Source organism: Hordeum vulgare, chromosome 5H, assembly GCF_904849725.1.
Source record: "Hordeum vulgare subsp. vulgare chromosome 5H, MorexV3_pseudomolecules_assembly, whole genome shotgun sequence".
NCBI lineage: Eukaryota > Viridiplantae > Streptophyta > Magnoliopsida > Poales > Poaceae > Hordeum > Hordeum vulgare.
This window is the reverse complement of record NC_058522.1, coordinates 567,645,359-567,662,107: the sequence shown is the minus strand read 5'-3', so window position 1 is coordinate 567,662,107 and position 16,749 is coordinate 567,645,359.

Genomic DNA, 16,749 nt, shown 5'->3' with positions numbered 1-16,749 from the left:
TCCGGTAAACAACCCTACACGACCACGTACCCATTCCCGCGTGCGGAATCGTCCGAATCCAACCGCACGGTTGGATCCGGATCGAAATTTCGCTAAACCTAGCCCCCCATTTGTCTATAAATAGACGCCCAAGCATTTATTTCAGCCCCCTCTCTCTCTCTTCCTCGATTCCCGTGCCCAACCCTCGCGCAACCTCTCTCCCACCTCCTGCCAGCCGCCAGGGCCCGCGAGCCCAGATTGGACCCGCCCGGGCCCGAGCCGCGCCGCCCACGGTCTGCCTCCCCGTGCTCCCCCGTGCCCTCGCCGGAGCCACCACCGGTCGGAGCCCCGCCGCCCTCGGACCAGTGCCGCCCCGCCTGCTCGCCTGCTCGCCTGCTCGCCGCCCCACTCAAGGTGCGCTGCCGCCGCCCTGTGCCTTCCGCCGGCGAGCCTCTCCGTCGAGGTTCTGTCACAGTTGACGCCCGCCGGTCCCGAGCGCCTCCAGCGCCGCCCGCCATCGCCGGTGAGCAGGGTCGTTCAGCCTCACCTCGCCACCCTGCTCTCCGCCGCCGGGAGCTGTGCCGCCTCCCCGCGCCGGCGATCCCGTCGCCGCCAGGTTCCTCGCTTGATTTGGAACGGCGCCAGATCGGGGAGCGTCGAGACGAGGCCCACCAGCACGAGCAGCGACCCAGGCCCAGTTGCTGCCTCGATCCGCCTCGCCTCTCCCTCTGCTGGCCCAGTTCGGCCTCCCCTTCGGCCCAGCAACCGACCCCCACCATCTCTTCCTGCCAGGCCGGCCCGCAAGGTGAGGTCCCCCCCTGCCTTTTTTCCCTCGCCCCAGGCGAGCAATTGCTATCTTGCGCTGCCCTTTCGGCCCATTTAGATTTTAGGAAATTTAGGAATTAATCTATATTCCAGAAATATTACGATATTAAAACGTCCGTAGATTAATAACGGTAAGTCGGATCGCGAAGTTTTAGATATGTATCTCGTGTAGAATTTCGCGTAGAATACGATTATCCAACAAGCATATTTGTTTGACGTCGTTTGGCGTGCCGTATGCATAGATTAGTGCGCTGTCCAAATAGAATATAGCCCGTATTATTTTTCCCGCGCGTGTTCGAATTGCCCGCATACCGTAGATTAAATATCCATGTTTTAGGGACCATTTTTCCATGTATTTTAGAGCGGTCATTGATATTTTTGCCTGTAGGGATTGCCGGTAGTTTATTTTCCCGTGAATAGGTTATTTTCTCGCATTTTCGTGTGGCATTATATTATTGTGCAACCCCACATATTTTATATGTTTTCGGGGTAGAAAAATCCATAGGATTTTTCTGTGCAATTGGTTTTAGCATTAGAGCAAGTTAGTTCGCGCGATATTTTGCCGTGATGCCCTTTTGTTTAATTCGTAGAATTTATTCCGTGCTTCGTTTGAAGGAGTTGTCAACTAGAGAGTTGTTCTTGGGTGTTTAGACTAGCCCCTGGTATTTTTGGTTGCAATAGAAACGCATGTTTAGGTGTGGTTTGTTTGCTCTCAAGTTTCTAGAAATAGTGCTGATTTGGAGGTGCTGAAATATTTCTAAGTCTGGAATCTGTAATATTTTGTTGCTGTCTTGTCTTGCTTGTGTCTTTTGATCTGTAGCTCTTTTGAGGTTGGTCCAATGGAGTTAGTTGTACCCATTGTGTTTCTCTAGCATGCTGTAAATTTTCATGCCATTTGAAGTCCTATAGCTATAGGTTTGGCTGCTGTCAATTTTGCTTCAGATCGAAAACTGCACTTTCATGAGGTGTAATTTTCACTAAGTCTGAAATAGTGTGTGGGAAGCCATTTTGTGACTTCTTTTCCTAGTATTCCATGATGTCATGCTAGTTGTTGTTAGTTTTTTTGTAGTAGTGCTTCTTTCCCTCTTTCGTTTCATGCCTTGCTTGAGCACATCGGAGTTGTGTAGCTCGTAGTTGTGGGATGTAGAAGATGCTATGTAGCTTATTTTGGCAGATTGTAGTCATTTCTTGTTTTGCTCGTAGTTGTTGAACCGTAGCTCCGATTTGATCGTGTCCTACATGAAACTTGCTTAGAATCTCGTGTAGTTTTATTTTCTCTTGCTGTTTGTATGTTTTGAAGTGCTCGTGACCGTCGTTGCACACATATTGCATTCATGCCATCATATCTTGCGGTGCTTGTATCTTTTGATCCGTAGCTCTGTTGGAGATGTTCTTTATGTCTAGATTGCTTGCCATGACGCGTAGAATCACGTGAACCTATTTGTTTTGCTGTTTTACAACTAATTAAATGTGTTAGTATAGATCTGGACAGAATTATAAATTAACATGTGAGGTCGTCTCGAAGATGCTATATGTCATTTCCGACCTCATTTAAAATGTCTAGATAGGTAGTTTAATTACGCTTCACCTCTTGCCATGTTTAACCACATTTAATATTGTCGTCTACCTAATCGGGATAGAACTAAATAATTAAACGTGGAGTTTCGTCAATATGCAACTCGTGGCATATTGAGCTTCACTTAACGTGTAGTGTTTGATTGTGTGAATTGTCATGTCGTGACTTGCATATATTGAGCTGCTCATGCATCGTATGTGTTGTGCATCGTGTGCTGAATTCCGTGTGTTGATTTGTGTTTCCGGTTTGCTTCGTCTCGATAGAGTTCCGCAGCGTGCCGGATTGTGAGGACCCGTTCGACTACGTCGGTTCGTCTGCTTCACGGAGGCATTCTTCTTCCAAGCGGGATCTTAGGCAAGATGACCATTTCCCCAGATACCATTACTATCATTGCCATGCTAGTATTACTGTTTCTATCGATTATGTCTCGTTGCCTGCCACATGTTAAATATCACCCTCTTAACAATGCCATGAAACCTTCAACCTGTTCAACCTAGCAAACCACTGATTGGCTATGTCACCGCTTGCTTAACCCTGAGTAACATTGCTAGTTGTAGGTGCAGTTGCTTCCATGTGAAAGCATGCGTTCCTTGTTATATCACCATATTAAATGCTATTTAATTTAATGCACCTATATACTTGGTAAAAGGTGGAAGGCTCGGCCTTTCTAGCCTGGTGTTTTGTTCCACCTTTGCCCTCTTAGTTTCCGGCTACCGGTGTTATGTTCCATAATTGAGCGCTCCTAACACGATCGGGGTTGTTATGGGGACCCCCTTGATAATTCGTTTTAGATTAAGGCTGGTATGACAAGGCCCAACATTGGTACTATTTGCCCAACATAATAATTTTGATAATACTGAAATGCATACGGAGTTAGCGCTACCCGAGGAGTAATTCTACATAATACAGGGGGGCCAGTGCTGTTGGTGCTGGTCCAAAACTAGAGCCGTTTGCGGGGCCAACTAGGGGCAACTCGGGAGATTTCTATCAGGCCACCGTATGCTGTGCTTATCCGTCGTGTCCTGAGAACGAGATACGCGGCTCCTATCGGGACCGTCGACACGCCGGGCGGCCTTGCTGGATTAGTTTTACCTTTGACGAGATATCTTGTGCATCGGGATTCCGGTGATGCTTTGGGTAATCTCAGAGTTGAGGTTTTCCACTAGGGAATCCGACGAGATCGCGAGCTTCGTGATTGAGGATTTCTATGCGGCTTGTGGTAATTTGTGATGGACTAGCTGGAGCACCCCTGCAGGGTTAAATCTTTCGGAAAGCCGTGCCCGCGGTTATGTGGCAATGTGGAAGCTTTGTTTAACACTGGTTCTAGATAACTTGAGGTTAACTTAAATAAAACATGCCAACTGTGTGCGTAACCGTGACTGTCTCTTTCGTGAGGTCTTTCTTCGATCGAGGACACGGTGGGGTTTTGTGTGACGTAGGTAGGTGTTCAGGATCATTCATTTGATCATCCATAGTTCACGTCCGCTATGCGTAGATCTTCCCCCCTCTTGTTTCTTGTACTCGTAAGTTATTCACCAAATATATGCTTAACCGCTGCTGCAACCTCACCACTTAACCATACCTCACCCGTTAAGCTTTGCTAGTCTTGATACCTTTGGAAATGAGATTGTTGAGTCCCCTGTGGCTCACAGATTACTACAACACCAGTTGCAGGTACAGGTAAAGATTACTTGACGCGAGCGCGTTGATTGTTCATTTGGAGTTGCTTCTTCTTCTTCTTCTTCATCGATCTAGGATGGGTTCCAGGCCGGCAGCCTGGGATAGCAAGGGTGGACATCGTTCTTCTTTTGTCGTTTGATTTCATCCGTAGTCGGACACTGCTCTTACTCTTGATGATTATGTAATGTACTGATGTGACTCTGATGTATCTTGTAGCGAGTGTAAGCCAACTCTATATGTATCTCTTCTTTTCAGTACATGTACTTGTAACGATATCCATTCTTGCGACACGACGAGATGCGCTTCTATCCCTGACGAGGCCTTCGTGCCATTCTTGGGCGTGACAAGTTGGTATCAGAGCAGTACCGACCTAGGAGCCCCCTTGATTGATCGAACTTGGCCGAGTCGAGTCTAGTGAAAAAATGCTTTGAGTCTAGTTATATATCGGAGAGTAGGATTCTTTTTTCTCCTCTTCTATGCTGTGGTGAGGAATCTTGACGTAAGAATTTAATTCTACTCCTTTTCTCACTCAAATTTTTTTTTAGGATCACGCGGATATTTTTGGAATCTATATGATGCCGATGTGACGGAGTTCTGTCTTGGTGCCTCCTATCTGCTTTGAGTCTCAGGGGAGTTGAGCTCTAGGGGATTCTTGAGCACATCGTTATCATTCAGATTTCTTAGTATCTCAGAACGAAGGATGTTCGTAATTGCTTCAATACTAGTAGTGGCGAGATAACCCCGATGTCCCCAGTACTGGTGCAGATTGTTCGGTAGTACTGCCATACTTTGTATCATTGTGATCACGAGGGTCTGTTGTAGATGAAGGTCCGAGATTCTGGTTGTGTGTTGACGGATGTGATACAGGTGACGGGTTAGTATAGGAGTTGTGTGATATTACTCCTTGTATCCGTGTACCAGATTGCATGACCAGATATTTCGGGAATTCATAGGTGGGAATTCAAGTAGTTGCTTATAGGACAATCTTCCAACAAATGCATGATGTTAGGTTGGGGTTCGACATCTAGTGGATTCCTGTTCACGAAAATATCGGACGAAATCTCTCTCATGAGTTTGTTCTGGCTTGTTTCATAAGCATCATCCCTTTGTTTTGCTGAATATGGTAATTCGTGTTGCTTCGATGTCAAATGGTGATTTCAAATCTTTCCTAAGAGGTGTTCTCATATTTTTATGAGAGTACTAATTCTTTTGTTCAATCAGGTTGTCATATCAAATCTTGTCAACCGGAGTTGTTATGTTAATTCTTTTCCAACCAGTGTGCGTCTCTTCAGTGAATTCAATCCTCTCTAATTTTTGCAGATCATTCTCTCAATCCTTTCCGGAGTTCATCTCATATGTCTCAAGTTGTCGTTGTTTTTCCCGGCCCTCCCTCCCTTTTCTTCAGTAATTGGATTTCATCCAAGTGCATTTCATTTCTTTATAGCTTCCGTTGTTTGTTTTTCCTCTCTTACCCGGTGATTCGTTGTGAAGGTTCTCAGGAGATTCGTGTCATATTTGTTCATTCTTGTCATCCTTACCGATAAATTTAATTCAGTTGTCCGTGTTCATTATATCATATTCATCCTTGTAATTTTTCCCATGTTGGGAATTCTTATGAGTCTTCTTGTTATTCGTTCCTCTCTTTTCTATCCGGAGCGTTGAAGTTATCTCAGAAATTCTTGTTTTCAATTCTTCCAATTATTTCGGGGTGCTAACCTCATCTAGTTTTCTTATTCCGGTGCAATATCTCTTGTTCTAGCAATTGTTTCAACGGTGGTTTCTTTGAGTGGGCCCATAACCCACATGTTTTTCCCAGGATCTGTTATAGCTCTTGTAATCTTCCGGAGATCTTTAATTCTTTTCAACTATGACGTAAGTATGAATTTCATCAGTCATATCCCTTCATCAAGATCTATTTGAGTTAATTCTCATAATTTTTGCTCAACCTTGCATTCTTCTTTATTCCGGAGTGTCTCAGCTATTCTTGGTGTTGTTCCTCGTCATCGTTCTCAGCTTGCAAATTCGGAGGAGTGTTTCTCTCAAATCTTGGTTCATTCTTGTGGAGATTATCATTTCAGCTTGGTGCTATCATCTTCAATTGTTTCTATCATGAGTATCCCTTTCTTGCTATCTGGTGCATTTTTGAGTTGTTTTCATTCTCGTTCCTCCAAAGGCCATCATTTCAGAAGATTCTTCGTTCTCAGCTTTCAGCTTCATCCTCAATCTTCTCAATTGTTGCCTCTTCGTTCGTCTCTCGTTTTATCCGGTGCCTTGTTCAAGTTTTCTCTCAGGTGGCTCATGATCTCTTCCTTCTCATGTATCTCCAGTCATTCATGGTTTCCTCATTCATTTCAATTCTCATCGGTGCCTCTTTCAAGATTTCTTCTAGTTTGTGCTCATATCTCTCCTCAATCATTTCAAGAAGAATAAGTGGTATGCTAGATCCGTTGCTTGTCATCAATTTAACTTGATGAAGGATAAGCATAACATAATTCTTATTCTTGTTCATAGTAATCTGAATTCTTCTTCCGGAGGGCTCATGATATCAATTATTTTCTCAAGTACTTATCTTTCTTTTCCGAAGTTCCAAGTCTATCAGTATCTCTTTGTGTAGCTTCATCTAAATCATTGCAAGGTCTTTAATCTTATTCATTTCTACCTTGATATCTTTGCATCATTCTTTTGTATACGGAGGTCCTTCATGGCGGTTCATCATCATATCAATCCATTCTCAAATGTTCTTCAAGATTCTTGTTGGAGAACCTCAAGTATTCTTTCTCTTGCATCTCTAGTGCATTTGTTCTTCCTTCATCCTTTGAGGTGGTATTATAGCATTCTTGTTAGTGTAGGAGTCTCGAAGAGATTTTCTTTTAGGAATGAGATAATTAAACCCACCAATTCTATGATCATGAGATATTTTCAACCCATGATTCCTTCATTGAGCTATCTTGGTTTGGATTTCACCTAAAGCTTTTCCTATGGATTGTGCTATCATGTGCTTTTCATTAATGCTAGTTTTCAATGTATCATCTTGGTGTAAGAAGTGTTTATTTGTTGTTGCTCCCAAGCTATCCTTGTTTATTTTAGTGGTTGGCTGTCACATCATATATGTTGAGATGATTGTCATAAACCCACTACTATCTTGCTCTTCGTTGTTGGTTTTTCCAACTACTACGTCAATTCTCTGTCCGGAGGCTCTTCAATCCTATGGTGATGATAGTTGTCATTCTTTCTTCATCCTCTTCTTCCGCTTGAGCTAGTTCCTATTCTCTTTGAAAGGACGTGGATGTCGCCTAGAGGGGGGTGAATAGGCGCTTTAGAATAATTAAGGTTTAGGCTTGAACAAATGCGGAATAAAACTAACGTTTAATATGTCAAGCACAAAACCTACAAACAACTAGGCTCACCTATGTGCACCAACAACTTATGCTAAGCAAGATATGTTGGAATTATGCCCTAGAGGCAAAAATAAATATAGTTATTGTTATAATTCTTGTATCAAGATAATCGTTTATTATCCACGCTATAATTGTATTGAATGAAGACTCATTTACATGTGTGGATACATAGACAAAACACTGTCCCTAGCAAGCCTCTAGTTGGCTAGCCAATTGATCAAATATAGTCAGTGTCTTCTGATTATGAACAAGGTGTTGTTGCTTGATAACTGGATCACGTCATTAGGAGAATCACGTGATGGACTAGACCCAAACTAATAGACGTAGCATGTTGATCGTGTCATTTTGTTGCTACTGTTTTCTGCGTGTCAAGTATTAGTTCCTATGACCATGAGATCATATAACTCACTAACACCGGAGGAATACTTTGTGTGTATCAAACGTCGCAACGTAACTGGGTGACTATAAAGATGCTCTACAGGTATCTCCGAAGGTGTTCGTTGAGTTAGTATGGATCAAGACTGGGATTTGTCACTCCGTGTGACGGAGGGGTATCTCGGGGCCCACTCGGTAATACAACATCACACACAAGCCTTGCAAGCAATGTAACTTAGTGTAAGTTGCGGGATCTTGTATTACGGAACGAGTAAAGAGACTTGTCGGTAAACGAGATTGAAATAGGTATGCGGATACTGACGATCGAATCTCGGGCAAGTAACATACCGAAGGACAAAGGGAATGACATACGGGATTATCTGAATCCTTGGCACTGAGGTTCAAACGATAAGATCTTCGTAGAATATGTAGGATCCAATATGGGCATCCAGGTCCCGCTATTGGATATTGACCGAGGAGTCTCTCGGGTCATGTCTACATAGTTCTCGAACCCGCAGGGTCTGCACACTTAAGGTTCGACGTTGTTTTATGCGTATTTGAGTTATATGGTTGGTTACCGAATGTTGTTCGGAGTCCCGGATGAGATCACGGACATCACGAGGGTTTCCGGAATGGTCCGGAAACGAAGATTGATATATAGGATGACCTCATTTGATTACCGGAAGGTTTTTGGAGTTACCGGGAATGACGAATGGGTTCCGGGAGTTCACCGGGGGGGCAACCCACCCCGGGGAAGCCCATAGGCCTTGAGGGTGGCGCACTAGCCCTTAGTGGGCTGGTGGGACAGCCCAAAAGGGCCCTATGCACATTGGAAGAAAAATCAAAGAGAAAAAAAAGGAGGAGGTGGGAAAGGAAAGAAGGACTCCACCCACCAAACCAAGTAGGACTCGGTTTGGGGGGGAGTCCTTCCCCCCTTTGGCTCGGCCGACCCCCTTGGGGCTCCTTGAGCCCCAAGGCAAGGTCCCCCCTCTCCCACCTATATATATGGAGGTTTTAGGGCTGATTTGAGACGACTTTTCCACGGCAGCCCGACGACATACCTCCACGGTTTTTCCTCTAGATCGCGTTTCTGCGGAGCTCGGGCGGAGCCCTGCAGAGACGAGATATTCACCAACCTCCGGAGCGCCGTCACGCTGCTGGAGAACTCTTCTACCTCTCCGTCTCTCATGCTGGATCAAGAAGGCCGAGATCATCGTCGAGCTGTACGTGTGCTGAACGCGGAGGTGCCGTCCGTTCGTCACTAGATCGTGGGACTGATCGCGGGATAGTTCGTGGGGCGGATCGAGGGACGTGAGGACGTTCCACTACATCAACCGCGTTCACTAACGCTTCTGCTGTACGGTCTACAAGGGTACGTAGATCACTCATCCCCTCTCGTAGATGGACATCACCATAATAGGTCTTCGTGCGCGTAGGAAAATTTTTGTTTCCCATGCGACGTTCCCCAATAGTGGTATCAAAGCCAGGTTCATGCGTAGATGTCTTCTCGAGTAGAACACAAAAGTTTTTGTGGGCGGTGATGTGCGTTTTGCTGCCCTCCTTAGTCTTTTCTTGATTCCGCGGTATTGTTGGATTGAAGCGGCTTGGACCGACATTACTCGTACGCTTACGAGAGACTGGTTTCATCGCTACGAGTAACCCTGTTGCTCAAAGATGACTGGCAAGTGTCGGTTTCTCCAACTTTAGTTGAATCAGATTTGACCGAGGAGGTCCTTGGATGAGGTTAAATAGCAACTCATATATCTCTGTTGTGGTGTTTGCGTAAGTAAGATGCGATCCTACTAGATACCCATGGTCACCACGTAAAACATGCAACAACAAAATTAGAGGACGTCTAACTTGTTTTTGCAGGGTATGCTTGTGATGTGATATGGCCAATGATGTGATGTGATATATTGGATGTATGAGATGATCATGTTGTAATAGATAATATCGACTTGCACGTTGATGGTACGGCAACCGGCAAGAGCCATAGGGTTGTCTTTATACTAATGTTTGTGCTTGCAGATGCGTTTACTATTTTGCTAGGATGTAACTTTAGTAGTAATAGCATGAGTAGCACGACAACCCCGATGGCGACACGTTGATGGAGATCATGGTGTGGCGCCGGTGACAAGAAGATCGTGTCGGTGCTTTGGTGATGGAGATCAAGAAGACGTGATGATGGCCATATCATGTCACTTATGAATTGCATGTGATGTTAATCCTTTTATGCACCTTATTTTGCTTAGAACGACGGTAGCATTATGAGGTGATCTCTCACTAAAATTTCAAGACGAAATTGTGTTCTCCCCGACTGTGCACCGTTGCTACAGTTCGTCGTTTCGAGACACCACGTGATGATCGGGTGTGATAGACTCAACGTTCACATACAACGGGTGCAAAACAGTTGTGCACGCAGAACACTCGGGTTAAGCTTGACGAGCCTAGCATGTGCAGACATGGCCTCGGAACACATGAGACCGAAAGGTCGATCATGAATCATATAGATGATATGATTAGCATAGGGATGCTTACCACTGAAACTATACTCAACTCACGTGATGATCGGACTTGAGCTAGTGTAAGTGGATCATGAACCACTCAAATGACTAGAGAGATGTACTTTTTGAGTGGGAGTTTAGCGAATTATTTGATTAAGTTAAACTCTAATTATCTTGAACATAGTCTAAGTCCACTTTGAATATATCTGTGTTGTAGATCATGGCTCACGCGACAGTCACCCTGAATTTTAATACGTTCGTAGAGAAAGCTAAGTTGAAAGATGATGGAAGCAACTTTGTAGACTGGGCTCGTAATCTTAAGCTAATCTTACAAGCTAGGAAGAAGGATTATGTCCTTAATGCTGCGCTAGGAGATGAACCACCCGCTACGGCTGATCAGGATGTTAAGAACGCTTGGTTAGCACGTAAGGAGGACTACTCAGTAGTTCAATGTGCAGTCTTGTATGGCTTAGAACCGGGACTTCAACGTCGCTTTGAGCGTCATGGAGCATTTGAGTTGTTCCAGGAGTTGAAGTTTATCTTTCAGAAGAACGCCCGGATCGAGAGGTATGAGACCTCCGATAAATTCTATGCTTGCAAGATGGAGGAGAACTCGTCTGTCAGTGAACATGTGCTCAAAATGTCTGGGTACTCAAACCGTCTAGCTGAGCTGGGGATTGAACTCCCGCAAGAGCCTATCACTCACAGAATCCTTCAATCACTGCCGCCAAGCTATAAAGGCTTTGTGTTGAACTACAACATGCAAGGGATGAACAAGTCACCCGGCGAGTTGTTTGCGATGCTGAAAGTCGCAGAGTCTGAACTCCGTAAAGAGCATCAAGTGTTGATGGTGAATAAGACCACTAGTTTCAAGAGAAATGGCAAAGGCAAGAAGGTTAATTCAAAGAAGAGCGGCAAGCCTGTTGCCAATCCGACGAAGAAACCCAAAGCTGGACCTAAGCCTGAAACAAAGTGTTACTATTGCAAGGGTATGGGTCACTGGAAGCGCAATTGCCCCAAGTATCTGGCAGATAAGAAAGCAGCCAAAGAAAAATCAGGTATATTTGATATACATGTTATTGATGTGTACTTAACCGGCTCTCGTAGTAGTGCCTGGGTATTCGATACCGGTTTTGTTGCTCATATTGGCAACTCGAAACAGGAACTGCGGAATAGACGAAGGCTGGCGAAAGATGAAGTGACGATGCGCGTAGGAAATGGTTCCAAGGTTGATGCAATCGCCGTCGGCACAGTTTCACTTCAGTTACCATCAGGATTAGTTATGAACTTGAATCATTGTTATTTAGTGCCTGCGTTGAGCATGAACATTATATCTGGATCTTGTTTATTGCGAGACGGTTACTCTTTTAAGTCAGAGAATAATGGTTGTTCTATTTCTATGAGTAACATCTTTTATGGTCATGCACCCAATGTGAGAGGATTGTTCATATTGAATCTTGATAGCGATACACACATACATAACATTGATACCAAAAGAGTTAGAGTTAACAATGATAGCGCCATATTTTTGTGGCACTGCCGCTTAGGTCATATTGGTGTAAAGCGCATGAAGAAACTCGATGCCGATGGACTTTTGGAGTCACTTGACTTTGATTCACTTGACACGTGCGAACCATGCCTCATGGGCAAGATGACTAAAACTCCGTTCTCCGGAACAATGGAGCGTGCAAGTGACTTGTTGGAAATCATACATACCGATGTGTGTGGTCCGATGAGCATAGAGGCACACGGCGGATATCGTTATTTTCTCACCTTCACTGACGATTTGAGTAGATATGGTTATGTCTACTTAATGAAGCACAAGTCTGAAACATTTGAAAAGTTCAAGCAATTTCAGAGTGAAGTTGAAAACCATCGTAACAAGAAGATCAAGTTCCTACGGTCTGATCGTGGGGGTGAATATCTGAGTTTCGAGTTTGGTGCTCACTTAAGACAATGTGGAATTGTTTCACAGTTGACACCGCCTGGAACACCACAGCGTAATGGTGTGTCCGAACGTCGTAATCGTACTTTATTAGAGATGGTGCGATCTATGATGTCTCTTACCGATTTGCCGTTATCGTTTTGGGGTTATGCATTAGAAACAGCTGCATTCACTTTAAATAGGGCACCATCAAAATCCGTTGAGAGGACACCATACGAACTGTGGTATGGCAAAAGGCCAAAGTTGTCGTTTCTTAAAGTTTGGGGATGTGATGCTTATGTCAAAAAGCTTCAGCCTGAAAAGCTGGAACCCGAAGCGGAAAAGTGCATCTTCATAGGATACCCAAAAGAGACAGTTGGGTACACCTTCTATCTCAAATCCGAGGGCAAAGTGTTTGTTGCTAAAAACGGAGCTTTTCTCGAGAAGGAGTTTCTCTCGAGAGAATTGAGTGGGAGGAAGATAGAACTTGACGAGGTTGTCGAACCTCTCATCCCTCTGGATGGTGGCGCAGGGCAAGGGGAAATCTCTGTCGTTGCGACGCCGGTTGAGGAGGAAGTTAATGATGATGATCATGAAACTCCGGTTCAAGTTTCTGTCGAACCACGCAGGTCGACGAGACCACGTGCTGCTCCAGAGTGGTACGGTAATCCCGTCTTATCAATCATGTTGTTGGACAACAATGAACCTGCAAATTATGAAGAAGCAATGGTGGGCCTAGATTCCAACAAATGGCTAGAAGGCATGAAGTCCGAGATAGGATCCATGTATGAGAACAAAGTGTGGACTTTGGAGGTACTGCCTGAGGGCCGCAAGGCTATTCAGAACAAATGGATCTTTAAGAGGAAGACGGACGCTGGCGGCAATGTGACCATTTATAAAGCTCGACTTGTGGCAAAGGGTTTTTCACAAGTTCAAGGAGTTGACTACGATGAGACATTCTCACCCGTAGCGATGCTTAAGTCCGTCAGAATCATGTTAGCAATAGCTGCATTTTTCGATTATGAAATCTGGCAGATGGATGTCAAAACGGCGTTCCTTAACGGTTTCCTTAAGGAAGAATTGTATATGATGCAACCCGAAGGTTTTGTCGATCCTAAGAATGCTAACAAGGTGTGCAAGCTCCAGCGATCCATTTATGGACTGGTGCAAGCATCTCGGAGTTGGAACAAACGCTTTGATGAGGTGATCAAAGCATTTGGGTTTATACAAGTGGTTGGAGAATCTTGTATTTATAAGAAAGTGAGTGGGAGCTCTGTGGCGTTTCTAATATTATATGTGGATGACATATTGCTGATTGGAAACAACGTAGAGTTTTTGGAGAGCATAAAGGATTTGAATAAAAGTTTCTCTATGAAGGACCTAGGAGAAGCTGCTTACATTCTAGGCATTAAGATCTATAGGGATAGATCAAAACGCCTGATAGGACTTTCACAAAGCACATACCTTGATAAAGTTTTGAAGAGGTTCAAAATGGAACAGTCCAAGAAGGGGTTCTTGCCAGTTTTACAAGGTACGAGATTGAGTAAGACTCAGTGCCCAGCAACTGATGAAGATAGAGAGCATATGCGCTCCGTCCCCTATGCTTCAGCCATAGGTTCTATCATGTATGCAATGTTGTGCACTAGACCGGACGTTAGCCTGGCCATAAGTATGGCAGGTAGGTTCCGGAGTAATCCAGGAGTGGATCACTGGACAGCGGTCAAGAATATCCTGAAGTACCTGAAAAGGACTAAGGAGATGTTTCTCGTGTATGGAGGTGACGAAGAGCTCGCCGTAAAAGGTTACGTCGATGCAAGCTTTGACACAGATCCGGACAACTCTAAGTCGCAAACCGGATACGTATTTATTCTTAATGGGGGTGCGGTAAGCTGGTGCAGTTCCAAGCAAAGCGTCGTAGCAGATTCTACATGTGAAGCGGAGTACATGGCTGCCTCGGAGGCGGCTAAGGAGGGTGTCTGGATGAAGCAGTTCATGACGGATCTTGGAGTGGTGCCAAGCGCACTGAATCCAATAACCTTGTTCTGTGACAACACGGGTGCCATTGCCTTAGCAAAGGAACCACGGTTTCACAAGAAGTCCAGACACATCAAACGATGCTTCAACCTCATCCGCGACTACGTCGAAGGAGAGGACGTAAATATATGCAAAGTGCACACGGATCTGAATGTAGCAGACCCGCTGACTAAACCTCTTCCACGGCCAAAGCATGATCAACACCAGAACTGTATGGGTGTTAGATTTATTACAATGTAATTCGCATGATGATGTGAGGGCTAGATTATTGACTCTAGTGCAAGTGGGAGACTGTTGGAATTATGCCCTAGAGGCAATAATAAATATAGTTATTATTATAATTCATGTATCAAGATAATCGTTTATTATCCATGCTATAATTGTATTGAATGAAGACTCATTTACATGTGTGGATACATAGACAAAACACTGTCCCTAGCAAGCCTCTAGTTGGCTAGCCAGTTGATCAAAGATAGTGAGTGTCTTCTGATTATGAACAAGGTGTTTGTGACATCCTCGACTTTTGCTACAGTAGTGATTGTAATTAAGCTACAGTGATCGACCGCTAATGATGCCACGTCATCGAATTCCCATCTCAGACCCGCGTTGATTCGCGTCTGTCCGGATTAAAAGATTTGGAAACAAAAGAAGAGTACCTTATAAGTTCATTACGAATATTAAAAGAATGGGGATATGAAAGATAGGATTAAAAGTACGTATAATAATTTGTAAAAGAGAATATAATATGAGAAAGTGTTTCAAAAGAAAAATTCAAATAGTAAATTAATTAATAAAAGGAAGAAAAGAAAACTGAAAGAAAGGATTAATAAAAAGAAAAGGGAAAAGGTAAAACAAAATAAAAACAAAACAAAACAAACAAACAAACAAAAAAAACAGGAAGAAAGCCCCCCCCCCAGCCGGCCCAAACTGGGCCAAGTGGCCCAGCCGGCCCCCCCGCCAAACCCTAATCGCCCCCCTGGCGACCCCCCACTCCCCTCGCTCTCCCTCCCTTTCCCACGCCGCCGCCAGCCCCCCTCGTGGGGGGGCCCCACCCCCACGCCGCCACCTCTCCCTCCCCTCTCGCGTCTCTCTTTCTCTCTGCCCCGAGAGATCCTTCCCCACCGACACCCCCCCATCTCGCCCCATCTCCCTCCCACGACCGACCCCCCTCCACACCCCGTCGCCCCCCCTCCTCTCCACCTCGCCCCTCCCTGGCCGGCCCCTCCCTTCCCCGCCGGCGAGCCGAAGCCCCTCGGCCTCCTCCCTTCCGCCGGCGGCCTCTCTCCACCGGCCCTCCTCCCGCGGCGAGCTCCCCCGTCGCCCCCCCGGCGGCCACCTCCTCCACCGGGCCACCCAACCCGGCGGCCCCCCCCACCTCACGGCGAGCCCCCCCCCCCTCCACGGCCGGCGCGCCACCTTCACCACGCCGGGCAGCACCACCACCCCGGCCTCCTTGCCCACCTCCCCCTCCGGATCCGGCGGCCGGGGCCCTCCCCATCCCGCCGGCGGCTCCATCTCTGGGGGGCCCTCCTCACCGGCTCCTCCTCGCCGGCACATCACCACCGGAACCTCACCGTCACCGTCTCCACCGTCACTTCGTGCGAACTCCGGCTTCACCGGGCCGTCACGTCACCGTCGGTGAGCCCCTCCTCGGGCTCCTCCCACCTTGTCGTTCTCCTCGACGTCACGGTTCCGTTCCGGCAAACGGGGCCTCGATCCGTCGACGGTGGACTCCGGTAGGAGGATTTGAGTATTTGGTTCTTCTAGGTGGTGTTAGAGAAAGTTGTTCTCTGTCTCTGTTAACAGAGAGAGAGAGATGAGTGTTATGAGAAAAAAGAAATAAAAACAAAGGTTGTATTCCGTATGTATGTATGAGATGGGATGTATGTATTTGTGTATTTGGATATTTAGAGAAATACGGTATTTGCACGGATAGGTATCTAATAAAAATAAATGAGGAAATAACCTTAGGCCACTTACCGGTGGGGCCAATGCACCGCTGTCAATGACAGGGAGGCCCCACGCGATGATTAAAAATAATGTTTTTCTTAAATAAATAAATAAATAGATATATTAGTTAAAATAATTAATTAACATAAGTAGAGTATGACACGTGGGTCCCTCGTTGAATTAATCTGATTAATAAATAATTAATCTTAAATAAAACTTGTGCCTATGACGTTCGGGACCCGCTGGTCAGTTGACCGGTCAAATGTGATGTCAGCCTGACATCGCGATGATGTCATAATAGGATTTTACTAAATCTTTTAAATCTGTTTTTAATTCCTAAATAATTAATAAAACTCTGAAAATTAATATTAAATAATCCGTAAGTCAGATCAAAATAATTTCAACATGAAAGTTGATCAGCAGAGCGAGACGAACCCGGATACACGGTCCGTTCGTCTGTCACGCGTCCCTAGCATAACAAACATGGGACTTTTCCATCGTTTC